Below are 15,406 nucleotides of genomic sequence, written 5' to 3'. Positions count from 1 at the left end.
TTACAATAATCAAAACGTAGGGTACTGGTACAAAAACAGGAATACAGATCAATGGAATAGGATAGAAAGCCCAGAGATAAACACACGCACCTATGGTTACCTAATTTATGACAAAGGAGGCAAGAATATACAATGGAGAAAAGACAGTCTCTTCAATAAGTAGTGCTGGGAAAACTGGATAGCTACATGTAAAAGAATGAAATTATAACACACCTTAACACCATATACAAAAATAAGCTCAAAATGGATTAAAGATCTAAATGTAAGGCCAGATACTGTAAAACTTTTAGAGGCAAACATAGGTAGAACACACTCTGACATAAATCGCAACAAGAAATTTTTGGATCTGTCTCCTAGAGTGATGGAAATAAAAACAAAAATAAACAAATGGAACCTAATTAAACTTAAAAGCTTTTGCACAGCAAAGTAAACCATCAACAAAACGAAAAGACAAACAACATAATGGGAGAAAATATTTCCAAAAGAATTGACCAGCAAGGGATTAATCTCCGAAATATACAAACAGCTCATGCAACCCAATATCAAAACAAACAAACAACTCAATCAAAAAATGGGCAAAAGATCTAAATAGACATTTCTACCATGCATTTTTTAACCAGGCTAGAGTGCTCTCACCCTTCCCCCATATTCACGGCAACCTCTTTCCATTGGCAGCATTGATTTACTTCCTTGTAACTGGTTCTTTGTTATGCTCCTATCTCCTGGATTTCTTTCCTATATCTTCCAGTTTATAGTTTCCTGCACGTCAATCAACCTTGCCTCAGAGGAGTAGTTCAAAGATGGGCAACAGGTCAAATTGAGTTCAACATTGCCAGCTCTTTGCACTTAATTTTTTCTTTTATTTTTTGCATACAAGAATGTTCTCTACTTATGGAAGGAATAAACCATAAAGATTCCTGTTGATCCATTATGCCCCCCCCCGATAATTTTAAGAGTATTCTGTGAGGATGGAGTAATCAGAAGTTGGAGGGCTGATTAAAATATATCTTTTTTAGAGATCTGTTCTTTTTATTAGAAGCCCAGAATTAATCTACTACTACTGATTATCAACCACTTCTTTTTTAAAAAACTTAATTACACACATATTTAACAAGACTAGTTTGGTGCTATTTTAAACTGCAAAAAAGCAAGTATTGTTTAATTATGTTAATTTCAGATATTTGCTGTAATCAATGTTTTTATTAACTTCCCACACTCAAAAGTCACTGTTTTGGGTTTCCCTGGTGGCGCAGTGGTTGAGAGTCTGCCTGCCGATGCAGGGGACACAGGTTCATGCCCCAGTCTGGGAAGATCCCACATACAGCAGAGCAGCTGGGTCTGTGAGCCATGGCTGCTGAGCCTGCGTGTCCCGAGCCTGTGCTCTGCAACGGGAGAGGCCACAAGAGTAAGAGCCCTGCGTACCGCAAAAAAAAAAAAAAAAGAAAAAAGAAAAAGAAGAATAGTCACTGTTTTCTCTTGAAGAAGTTAAGGGCACCATTACAATTAAGAAAAGCCCACTTTACAAAGTACATTTGCAAAAAACCCTCGTGTAAATCCGCAAAGTCATTTTAGAATACATATTTTGCTACTTTTGGTATGTTTGTTCTCTTGTTTCAGAAGTTGTAAACATCAGATTAGTCCATTGTAACCATGTTCGTGAAATAGGAAGTTTCATTTCATAATTCTAACTTACCCATGGGGATTGTGGCTGGGTAAGGGGATTTTCACTATTAGGACAACACAAATTGCACTTCTAACACTTAAAAAAAAAACAGCTACTTTGGAGTATAATTGAAATATAATAAAGTGTGCATATTTAAAGAGTATAATTTGATGAGCTTTGACATATGTATACACCTGTGAAAACATCAGCACAATCAAGATAATGAAGACATCCATCATCCCCAGTAGTATCCTGTTGCCTTTTTGTAATCTCTTCATGCTATGACTCCCATCCAGCCCTAGGCAACTACCCATCTGCTTTTGTCACTATATCTTATTTTGCATTTATTAGAATTTTATATAAATGGAACCATATAATATGTATCCTTTTTTTTCACCCGACTTCCTTCTCTGTGTGTAATTATATTGAGATTCATGCACGTTGTAGAACTATCATTAGCCCATTCCTTTTTTTTTTTTTAACATCTTTATTGGGGTATAATTGCTTTACAATGGTGTGTTAGTTTCTGCTTTATAACAAAGTGAATCAGTCATACATAAACATATGTTCCCATATGTCTTCCCTCTTGCGTCTCCCTCCCTCCCACCCTCCCTATCCCACCCCTCCAGGCTGTCACAAAGCACCGAGCCAATACCCCTGTGCCATGCGGCTGCTTCCCACTAGCTATCTACCTTACTACGTTTGTTAGTGTGTATATGCCCATGACTCTCTCTCGCCCTGTCACAGCTCACCCTTCCCCCTCCCCATAACCTCAAGACCGTTCTCTAGGAGGTCTGCGTCTTTATTCCTGCCTTACCCCTAGGTTCTTCATGACATGTTTTTTCTTAAATTCCATATATATGTGTTAGCATACGGTATTTGTCTTTTTCTTTCTGACTTACTTCACTCTGTATGACAGACTCTAGGTCTATCCACCTCATTACAGATAGCTCAATTTCGTTTAGCCCATTCCTTTTTATTTCAGGGTATTATTCCATTGTTTGTTTATCCATTCACCTTTTGACTATTACAAATTCAGCTGCTGTGAAAATTCGTGGGTATTTGTATGGAGATATGTTTTCTTTCACCTTGGGTAAACACTTAGGTGTATATATTTACATGTTTAAGAAACTGCCAGATGGTTTTCCAAAATGATTGTAGTGTTTTACATTCCCATCAGCAACATATGAGAGGTTCAGTTTCTATATATCTTCACCAATACATAGTATGGTCAGTCTTTGAAATTTTAGTCATCCTAATAGGTGTGGAGTAGTTTCTCATGGAACTTTTCATTTGCATTTTCCTAATGGCTAATGACATTGAACATTTGTTCATGTGCTGAACATCTGTCCATGTACCTTCTTTGATGAAGTGTCCAAATGGTTAGCTCATTTTAAATTTTTATTTATTTATTTATTTATCTATTTATTTATTTATTTATTGTGCTTTGAGAGTTCTTCATGTATTCTGGATACAAGCCCTTTAAAACATATATGCTTTGCAAATATTTTCTACATGCCTGTGATATATCTTTTTATTACCTTAAAAACATCTTTTAAAGAGCAATAGCTTTTACTTCTGATGAAGTCTAATTTGTCAATTTATTCTTTTGTGTATCATACTTGTGATGTGAGATCTAAGAAACCTTTGCCTGATCCAGTGCTAAAATTCCTGTTTTCTTCTAGAAGTTTTATAATTTTAAGTTTATATTTAGGTATGTGATCCATTTTGTGCTATTTTTTGTATAGGGTGCAAAGTATGGGTCAATGTTTGTTTGGTTTGGTTTACTTTGGTTTGTTTTTTTGCATATATATACCAATATTTCCAGCACCATTTGTGGAAAAGACTACCCTTTCTCCATTGAAGAACCTTTGCACCATAGTAAAAAACAAACAAACAAATAAAAAAACAGAAAAACATTTGTCTATATATGTGTAAGTCTGTTTCTGGACTCTATTCCATTTCATTGATTTATTTTCCAATTTTTACAACAAAACTACATTGTCTTGATTATTGTTGTTTTATAATAAATCTTGAATTAGGTAATATTATACTTCTAACTATGTTCTTTTTCAAAATTGTTTTGGTTATTTTATGTCTTTTCCATTTTCACATGTATTTTAGAGCCACGTGGTCAATTTTTATAGAAAGCTCACTGGGATTTTGATAGGGATCGTGTTGGATATATAGTTACAGTTGGAGGGAATCCACATGTTAATAGTACTGAAACTTCTGACCTGTGAACATGTATATCTCTGTAGTGTAAGTGCCTGGCAATTAACCTTTCTGATTATAATGTAAGTGCTTGACATTAAGCTTTTGACTACTGAGGCATCCATTTCAAAGGCACTCATCTGGAATAAGTACATTGCTAACTACACAACTAGATAAAGAGCCAAGCTGTGCCACCCAACCCCTGAAGTTCCCCTTGTAGCCCTGCGTGACCTAGATAACTGACCACTTGATAGACCCTGCTTTTCCCTTCCCACACTTTAGTTCTTGCTCTTATTTTTAAATTCACCAGTAAAGAATAAAACTGCAAAACCCTAGGAACCCCACCCATGACCCCAATAAAGGCAGAACTCCAGGTTCATGGGCTCTATCTGTTTATCTCTCTTTCTCTACCTATGACCTTGTTTTGTGGAGCATGTCATGTACCTGCCAGGATGTGAAGGTAAACAACTTTGTTGTTTTCAGAGTTCCCTGATGGTGAGGTGTATCCTGAAATCATAATAAGAACCACATCAGGCAGTGTAGCCACAACACTGACTCTGGCCATAGAAATGTCTATGGGGCTGCCACAGTAATACAGGCCCAGGTTAGTGCTCAGGCATTTCTAGCCCATAGCATCACTATCGATAGGCTGAGAATGACCCCAAACAATCTATTTATGTCATTTTAATGTCTTTCATCAAAGATTTGTCATTTTTAGTGTTATAGGTCTTTTACTTTTGTCAAATTTAACACTATGTATTTCACTTTTTTATGCTATTGTAAATGGCATTATCTTTTTTTTTTCAGATTTCAGTTGTTAGTTGCCAGTTTTATAGAAATATCTTTTTTCTCTATATTGATCTGGTATTCTACAACCTTATCAAAGTCATGTATTAGCTCTAGAAGACCGATTATTGATTCTATAGATTTACTACTTGGATGTTGATGATCATACCATTCACAAAACAGCTTTATTCTTTCTTTCCAATATCGAAGCCTTTTATTTCTTTTTCTTGACCTCTTATACTGGCTGAGATCTCCTTTTTGATTTCTCTTTTTGACTCAAGAGTCTTATTTTAAAGTATTTTAATTTGTTTCCAAATACTTGTAGGTTTTCCAGGAATCTTTTTGTTACTTATTTCAAATTTAATACCATTGAGGCCTAGAAACAGTGGCTAGAACAAAATATGACTTCAATCTTTTTAAACCTATTAAGACATTTTACGGTTCAAAACATGGTCTGTCTTGGTCAATTTTCTTTATTTTTTTTACTGAAGTATACTTAATTTACAATGTTGTGTTAATTTCTGCTGTACAGCAAAGTGACTAAGTTATACCCACATCTATACATTCTTTTTTATATTCTTTTCCATTATGGTTTGTTCCAGGATATTGAATATAGTTACCTGTGCTATACAGTAGGACCTTGTTGTTTATCCATTCAATATGTAATAGTTTACATTTACCAACCCCAAACTTCCAGTCCATCCCTCCTCCATTCCCCCTCCCCCTTGACAACCACAAGTCTGTTCTCTGTGTGAGTCTGTTGCTGTTTCACATATATTTGGACAAAATTATAATTCAAAAAGTTACATGCACCCCTATGTTTATAGCAGCATTATTCACAATAGCCAAGACATGGAAACAACCTAAATGTCCATCAACAGATGAAATGGTCAATTTTCTATGTGCAGTTGAAAAGAATGTATATTCTTCTGTTGTGGGGTAGTGTTAAACAACACCAACTATGTCAATTTGGTTGATCATGTTGTCGTGTTTTCTAGATCCTTACTGACTTTCTGCCTACTTGTTTCATAGAAACTTCTTATTCACATTCTATTTCCTTTACCTTATAAATTATTGAGAGAGAGGTATTGAAAATCTCTGACAACTGTTAGTTTGTCCATTTCTATCAGTTCTATCCGTATTTCCCTAAGGTATTTTGAAGCTCTATTACTAGTTGCATAATTGTTTAGAATTATTTTGTCTCTTTGTAAAACTAAAGTACAATATCAAACCAGAATATTGACGCTGACATTCAAGATACAGAATATTTCCACCTCCACAAGGATTCCTCATGTTGCCTTTTATATCCATAAGCGCTTCCCTTTTATCCTTCTCCACACTCTCCTTAACCCTTTGCAATGACTAATAAGTTCTCCATTTCTATATTTTTCTCATTTCAGAGTGTTATATATATATAAAATCACACAGTATGCAACCATTTGGGATTGGCTTTTTCCACTCAGTGTAATTCACTGATGATTCATCCAGGTTGTTGCATATATCAGTAGTTCATTCCTTTTGATATCTGAGTAATATCTCATGACAGGCATGGGCTATAGGAGCATCATTCACCCATTGAAGAACATCTGGGTTAATTCCAGTTTATATTTACTACAAATAAGAGTGCTATATACACACTTACAGGTATTTGTGCATATAAAAGTCTATTTCTCTAAGATAAATTAATGCTGGGGAATGTAATTGCTGAATCATGTTTACTTTTTTAAAGAGTAACTTAACTTTAAATTTTTTATCAAACTGTTTTCTAGAGTAGCTGTACTATTTACATTTCTACCAGCAATATATTAGTAATCCCCTTACTTTTCATCCTTGCTAGCATTTGGTATTGTTACTAATTTTTTATTTTAGCCATTCTGAATGGTGCATGGTAATATATCATTAGAGTTTTAATTTACATTCCCCTAATGGCTTATACTGTTATGTATCTTTTTATGTGCTTATTTGTTATGTCATTCATTCTTTGGTAAAATATCTCTTTATATATATAGACCATGTTCTAATTGGATTTTTTGTTTTTTAATGTTGACTTTTTTTCAGACATATAAGATGTATATATACTTTTTATTTATTTAATTTACTTTTATTTTAAATTTTGGTAAAATTCATACCATAAAATTTACCATCTTAACCATTTCAAGTGTATAATTTATTAGGATTAAATATGTTTGCATTGTTGTGCAACATATCTCTGTACATTTTTCATCTTGTGAAACTGAAATTCTTTACCCTTTGAAAAATATTTCCATTTACCTCTCTGTCAGCCCCTGACAACCACCATTCCACTTTCTGGTTCTATGGTTTTTTCCTGTTTATTTTAACATCTTTACTGAGATCTAATTCATATACCATAATGAATTTGATTATTTTGATACATTATATAACTGGAATCAGACAGTATTTGTGCTTTTGCAACTGGTTTATTTTACTTAACGTAGTGTCCTCAAGGTTCATCCATAGCACAACCTGTGTCATAATTTCCTTTCTTTTCAAGGCTGAATGATATTCTTTTGTATGCATATACCACATTTTCTTTATCCATTCATCCATTGATGGGCAATTGCATTGCTTCCACCTCTTCACTATATGATTTGCAAATCTTTTTTTCCATTCCATAAGTTGTCTTTTCACTATGTTAATTGTTTCTCTGATGCACAGAATTTTGAAGTTTGATGCAGTTTCACTTGCTTATTTTTACTTTTGTTTCCTGTGCTTTCCTAGTCAGTCATTTAGCAAACATTGCTAAATCCAATGTCACAAAGCTTACCCCCTATATTATTATAGGAGTTTTAGAATTTTAGGGTTTACATTTAAGTCTTTAACACATTTTGAGATAATTCATATATATGGTGCAAGGTAAGGATCCAACTTCATTCTTTGATATGCAGATACACGATTTTCCCAAAATTATTTGTTTAAGAAAGTTTTCTTTCCCATTGTATGGTCTTGGGACCCTTATTGAAGATCATTTATTATATAAACAAAAGTTTATTTCTGGACTTTCTATTCTGTTCTGTTGGTAAACATGCCCATCTTTATGCGAGAATCACACTATTTTGATTATTGTAGCTTAGTAATATGTTTTGCAATCAGGAAGTGAGCCTTCCAACTTGGTTTCCTCTGTTTTAAGATTGTTTGACTACCTAGGGTCCCTTGAGATTCCTTATGAATTTTAGGATTTTTTCCTATTTCTACAAAGATTGCTTTTGAAATTTTGATGGAGATTGCATTGAATCTGTAGATAGTTTTTTGATAGATATTATAATGCATTGGAAGTATAGAAATTGTAACAATATTAAATATTCCAATTTATGAACATGAGATATCTTTCTATTTATCTGTGACTTCTTTAATTCATTTCAGCAATATTTTGCTGTTTTCAGTGTATAAGTCTTTCATTCCTTTGGTTGAGTTTATCCTAAGTATTGTGTTATTTTGATGATATTGTAAATGGAAACATTTTCTTAATTTATTTTATGGTTAGTTTGTTAGTGTATAGAAACACAACTGATTTTTGCATGTTGATTTTGTACCTACAACTTTGCTAAACCTATTAGTTCTAACATGTTGTGTGTGTGTGTGTGTGTGTGTGTGTGTGTGTGTATGGAGACATTAGAATTTTTCATGTATAAGATCATGTCATCTGCAAACTGAGATAATTTTTCTTCTTACTTTCCAGTTTGGATGTTTTTCATTTCTTTTTCCTGACTAATTTCTCTGACTAGGACTTCCAATACTACATTGAATAGAAATGGTAAGAGTGGGCATAGTTGGTATTCCTGATCTTAGAGGAAAAGCTTCCAGGCTTTCAACATTGAGAATGATGTCAACTGTGGGCTTTTCAGATATGACCTTTTTTATGTTATGGTAGTTTCTTTCTATTCCTAGGGTTTTTTTTTTTTTTTTTTAGTGCTTTCATGATATAAAAATATTGAAATTTGTTAAACGCTTTTTCTGCATCAGTTGAGATGCTCCTGTAATTTTCATCCATTATTCTGTTAATGTGGTGTACCACATTAATAATGTAACACAACACATTACATTGATTTTCATATGTTCATCCAACTTTGCATTACAGGTACTAATCCTACTTGGTTATAGTCTATCATCTCTTTAATAAGTTGTTGAATTCCTTTGCTGATAGTTTGTTGAAGATTTTTGCATCACTATCTATCAGGGGAATTGGTCTGTAGTTTTCTTTTCTTTTAGTATCTTTGACTGGATTTGGTGTCAGAGTAATGCTGGCCTCATAAAATAAGTTTGAAAATGTTCTCTTCATTTTTTTAAAGGATTTAAAAGGGATTGGTGTTAATTCTTCTGTAAATACTTGGTAGAATTCTTCAGTAAGGCCATCTTGTCCAGGATATTTTGTTGTTTGGAGGAAGTTTTAAATTTCTGATTCAATCTTCTTAATATATTTGTCTGTTTATATTTTTATTTCTTTATGATTCAGTATTGGTAGTTTATATGTTTTTAGACATGTATTCATTTCTTCTAGGTTATCCAGTTAGTTGACATGTAATTGTTCATTGTAGTCTCTTATAATCTTTCTTATTTCTGTAGCATCAGTTATATTGTCCTTTCTCTCATTTGTTTATTAATTGAGTTTTCTCTCCTTTTTTCTTAGTTAATCTACCTAATGGTTTGTCAATTTTGTTGATCTTTTAACATTTCTTATGAGGCAGGTCTAGTGGACTCTATCAACTTTTATTTTTATATTTTTTCCAAAATTTTTATTTAGTTATGTTTCATAGTTTCTGTCTCTGTGTTGATATTCTCTTTTTCTATGTGCAATTGAATTCATCTGTCATTTCCTTGATTTCATTTAGTTGTCTATCTGTGCTCTCTTTAAGTTCATTGATCATCTTTAAGACAGTTATTTTGAATTCTTAGGTAACTGATAGATCTATCTTGTTCATTAGTTTGGGCCATGTTTACCTGTTTCTTTACACCTTATGATCTTTTGTTGAGATTTGGGAATTCGAGAAAACAGCCACCTTTCCATGTCCTGGCTGCAGACAGGGGAAGACCTTCACAACTCAGCATGGCTAGAGATTATGAAGGACTCCTTAACATTTTTTGGAATATGTCTTTTCTGGGCTTGTGAGTAAATTCCCTGTTGAAGATGTTTGCCCTGTTCTCAAGGGCCCATAATCTCTTACGCCACCTGGTGACTATCTGTGGTACTGCAGTCTCCCTGTTACTGTAACAAGCTATGGGGCTAGCCTTTGTTCTCAGAGTCCTCCAAACTGGCATCCAAATTATACCTCTGTTCCTTTCAGCACTCTGAATCAAGTGAGAAATAAAACAGACCCCATACATTGATGTACATTCTACTCTTTTATTTCCCTCTTTAGAAAGAAGCCAGAAGTTGGGAGTTTTCTTCCAATTATTTTGCATTGTTCTGGAAAGGAGGAGAGTTAAGGTGGGCAGATGCAATGAACTTTCTGGTTAATGGTGTCACATAAGTTCTCTAGGCGCTCCTTTGCTTTGTTCTTTTTTATTTTTGCTCCTCTGACTCAATAATTTTAAATGACCTGTCTCCAATTCTTTCTTATGCTTTTGCTTAATCAAGTTTGCTGTTGAATCTCTCTAATGCATTTTTCAATTTAGTTACTATATTCTTCAGTTCCAGATTAATCTGCTTGGTTCTTTTTTATAGATTTTATCTCTTTGTTGATAATTTCATTTTGTTATTTTATCATTTTCTTGATTTCCTTTAGTTGTCTCTCTGTGTTCTTTTTCAGTTCGTTGAATATATTTTAAATTATTTAAATTTTTTTGTCAGGGAATTCATAAATCTTTGTTTCTTTAGAGTTGGTTTCTAGAAACTTATTTTGTTCCTTTGATTGGGCCATATTTCTCTGTTTTTTTTGTATGCCTTGTGATCCCTGTTGAGTTTTCACCATATGATAAAACAGCTGCCTCTCCCAGTCTTTACAGTCTGGTTTCAGACATGGGAAAAACTTCACCAATCAGCCTGGCTAGAGATTCTGAGGAACTCCCAAACCTTTTCTGGGAATGTGTTTTCTCTGAGCATGTGTGTGTAATTTCCAAGTTAAAGAGGTTTGCATAGGCTGCTTCTCGTGATCTTGTAATCTCTTGCTCCTTTTGTATCTATCTACAATATTGCAGTCACTCTGGTGCTAAAACTATAAGTAAGACTTGACTTTGTTCTCATTGGCCCCCAATCTGCCATCCAAACCATACCAGTTTCCAATAGCCCTCCAAGTTAGGTAAAACAGAAGCCAATTCCCTGGGCAGCTGACTAAAATTCAGAATGTTGAATGCATGTTCCACATTTTTATGTCCCTCCTGAGGGAAATGTTGGGAGTTGGGAGTCTCCCCCTGATGGCACCACACTGTGCTGGGGAGAAGGCAAGGCTAGAGTAGGCAAAATGCAATAACTTTTCCTACCTGCTTTGACAAGGCTTTTCTTGGCTTTGTACTCACCTGAGATTCTGCAACCTCTTAAGTGGATTCTAGAGGTATCACAAAGCAATTTGGTCCACATATCATTGGTGAGTCTGTGGCCCTATAGGGGAACATGGCTATGGGGCTTCTTATTCTACCATCTTGATGATATACTTCTTTCATATTAAGTTTTGAAAGTTCTTTATATTTTCTCAATACTAGTACTTTGTCTGATATGTTGCTTACAAATAATTTCTCCTAGTCAGAACAATGTCTTTTCATTTTTTAACAGGGTCTTTCATAGAGAAACTGTTATAAATTTTGTTGAATTCTGACTTATCAACTTTCTGACTTTTCTTTTCATGGTTTGTGCTTTTGGTGTCAAGGTTAAGGAACTCCTTGACTATCTCTAGACGCTGAAGGTTTGCTCCTAAGTTTTTCTAATTGTTTTATAGCTTTATATTTTACGTTTCAGTTCATGATCCATTCTCAGGGTGTTTTTTTTTTTAATGAAATGTGAGAAATCTGTTGAGTTTCCTTTTTTTTTTGGCCTATAGCTGTATAATTGCTGCTGCAGCATCATTTGTTGAAAGGTTATCTTTCCTCCTTTGATTTAAAAAAGCAAGTTGGGTATATTTATGTGAGTCAATTTAAAGTTTCTTTATTCCATTTCAGTGAACTAAGTGTCTTATCATTGTCTAGTCACCAATACCACATATCTTGATTATTGCAGCTGTATAAGAAATCTTGAAGTTGTGTAGACTAATTCATCCAAATTTATTCTCCTTTTTCAAAATTCTTTTAGCAATTCTAGTTCCTTTGTTTTTCCATATAATTTCTAGAATACTGTCCTTATCCGCAAAAAAATCTTGCTGAGGTTTTAATAGAAATTACATAATACCTGCATATTTATTTGGGGGAGAATTGGCAACTTTGCTATGTTGAATCTTTCAAAATACAAACATGTTATGCATCCCCATGTATTTAGATCTTCTTGATTTTAAAAATCATCATTGTATTGTTTTCAGCACATAAGCCCTATACATGTTTTCTTGGATTTATACCTAAGTATTTTTCTTTTTTTAAATGGTGGTAAATAGTATTGTATTTTTATTTTAGTGTCTATGTATTCATAGCTAATATATAGAAATCTGTTGATTTTTGTGTTTATCTTGTATCCTGAGATCTTGATGAATCTCTTGAACAATCCCTTATTGTTTCAGAGGGTTGATTGTCATGTAAACTATTATGTCATTGAAAACGAGGACAGTTTATTCTTTCCTTTTACATGTGTGCCTTTTTTGTTTTCTGATGTCTTTGACTAGAATAGAGTGATTATTATCTGAAAGTTCTCTTTCTTGTCAGGGTGCCTTTTTATGTACCTTTGGCTAGAGATAGAAGTCTTTTGTTGGGGATTTTCTTGTCTGCACCTGTTCATGTTTCCAGGTTGTTGGGTTTATACTACCTAGTGTAAGATGTATGAAGCAAAAATAAAACCTAGGGAATTCACACTGTGTTTCATAGAGCCCTATGTCCTCATCTGCCTTATACTGGTCCACTTTCAGAGTTTCCTCATGTTTATTTTGTATATAATCTCATGATTTTAAAATTTCTATTTAATGGAAGGAATAGGGGAAATGCATCTATTCCATATTTCCAGCAGCATCATTAGTTTTTAAAAATGTTATGAAAAACTTACTTCTTGATATATATATATATATATATATATATATATATCTCCCATTAAAGTAGAATTTTTTTAAATAAAGCTGAAACAAATTACCATTGTTTATGAAATGACATCTTAAGTATTGTCTACCATAGAGTAGTACTCAATGAGCAAAATGGTGAGGTTGGCCTGCACCAAAACTATTTACTTGAAAACAGAAGCTTTCTCAGAAATGAAAACTATCATGCAAGAAAAGCTGCAATATCAGCTCTTTAACAAACCTTAGGTGGCTAAAGGAGATGAGGCACTGTTTCTGACATGGAGTTTATTTCTAGGAAGATTCATCTTCTCATCAAGCTCCCAAAGACCCTGCCTGAGAATTTCATAGAGGATGCAGGGAAAACTGGAAAGAACTCTGTGGTTACAGCAGCATAAAACATGGGGCAAAAGCATCCATGCTTTGTCTCTTCTCTCACAAACGGTAGCTCAAAGGTGGAAAGAGGCTTTCTTCTTAACGTTGTCACGGATCATAAAACCACTTTGAGAGAAAGATGGCCCTTTGACATTTCCCTTCCTCCTCCTTCCTGCCTGGGCTCTGGAGGTAAAGCCTGGCATTGTTGAAGACATTTTGTGACCATAAGTTGATTAATATGCAGTATTTCTGTAAATTAGTCATCCTTGTCTACCTGCTCTTTACCATATCTGACAGTAGTTGATCTTTTAAAACCTCATTAGGAGCACACGGATTTTCACGGCATTATTATTTTCTTTGTATTGCTTAAATTGTTTGAACTTGGTAGACGTGTCTCTTTAAGTAGCTCCATCGTCCATTCCAGCATTATGCTGGATATCTTTCAAATCAGTCTTAATTCTGGCAATAAAATGTTGTCTAGTCTCGACTTGAGTTTTTTTGTTTATTGAAATGCTTAGAACCCTTTGCAAAGAGTTATAGTTTTTTTTTTTTTTTTTTTTTTAGTGGAAACAAACATCAGATAACTACTTGAGCACAGATAGTGGCTGGTATCCTTCCTCAGTCATTTTAGAGGCAAAGTTAGAAATGACATATTTTGAAAAGACTATGGGTCCACATTTATTTTTCCATTTGAACACCACATTTTCTAAGTTTTAGTTGTCTTATACTCATTTAAAATATTTCAGATGTATTAATTCCATTTCCTAAGCCTCTGTTCAGATGACATCCTCTTAGTAAATTTATCATAACATAATAAGTGTTGCTAAAAAACACATACATTTAGATTATAATAGTGTCTAAAGTGTCTGTAACATAATTGGAAGCCCACCACCTTGGCTCCTGAATGCCTCATCAAAGGTGAGATTGTAATTTTTCTTTCACAGTCCTGATATATTTGTCCACATCTCATTATACAATCATTTCTTGACAACTACAACTAGAAGCTTTACTATGTTCCCCTAAAAATTATCACTAAAAGACTCCAAATTCTCACAGATAATCAGTAGCAAAATCATCACTACACATTTATGGGGATCTATGGGAATAAACACAATAATAAAAATATGAGGTTTATTTCTAGAGATTTTTAAATCTCATTATACATTGAACAGTTGCCATTTTTATTTCTTTTAAAATTAGAAGTCTTGCTTTTGGACTATTGGAAGGAGGATGTAGAAAATGATTCCCCACCAAGACTGTATAAAATAGGATTTTGTTTTCAGATTTACACTTTACCATACTAGAATGATGGGTTCTTGGAGACAGTACAGTGAATTACAAAAACTGGGAAGTACATGTTGTAATGAGATTGATGCTCTCATTCGAGGAAATTTACAGGGACATTTGGGAAAAGTTAATAAAAAGAGACTCTATTGCTTAAAGCCATCAACTTTTTTTGGATTTCCTCATTTAGCTTATCAGTAGCCATCAATAGAAAACTATAGGAATGTGGACTAAAAACATTCATTTTGGCTTCAGGTCTCTATGTTCCAGTGCAGAGTGCGTAGTAATAAAATTAAATCAACATGGTAACGCAAAGAATTAAATACAATCTAAGGATCTCTGATAAAATTGAAATCATGTTAAATATTACAACGTAAGTTTACATAATAGAAAAATGCATTTACAATGGAAGGGGAATGGAAATAATACTATATATTTGAGGTATAGTCCCTTCTATTTAAACATACTTTTGAGGGTAGAAGAGACGTTATTAGAGCAAGGAACAAGAAACTGGTTTCTTGATTAAAGGAGCTATGAATAATGCTTTCTTTACAGATTATAAATCTGGCTCAGGAACAGGATTAATTAATATTCAAAAAGGAATAATGGTGGAATACTTATTTGGCATAAATGTCTGTTACACTCTTCACTTTCTGTGGTGATAGTCATTTTTTGCATGCAGTAGTTGAAAAAGAAAAAATTCTATCATCTTTAAGAAGAGTTGTATAATACTGAGGAATATCTTTATGTCAGAATAATTTGGCACTTTGGATGATATAACACATCATAAAAATAGGGACATTTCGGACATTCATTCTTCTCATATACTGTAAATTTTAAGAAAGCAGATTTCAAATATTTCACAGAAGAGATTGGCATGATCCCATGAGTGGAGTCTGAGTAGTATTGCCCACAGCAAATCAATGACATTTGGGATTTGAGGAGT

This window comes from Tursiops truncatus, chromosome 6 (assembly GCF_011762595.2).
Source record: "Tursiops truncatus isolate mTurTru1 chromosome 6, mTurTru1.mat.Y, whole genome shotgun sequence".
Lineage (NCBI taxonomy): Eukaryota > Metazoa > Chordata > Mammalia > Artiodactyla > Delphinidae > Tursiops > Tursiops truncatus.
Note: the sequence above shows the minus strand (reverse complement) of the source record.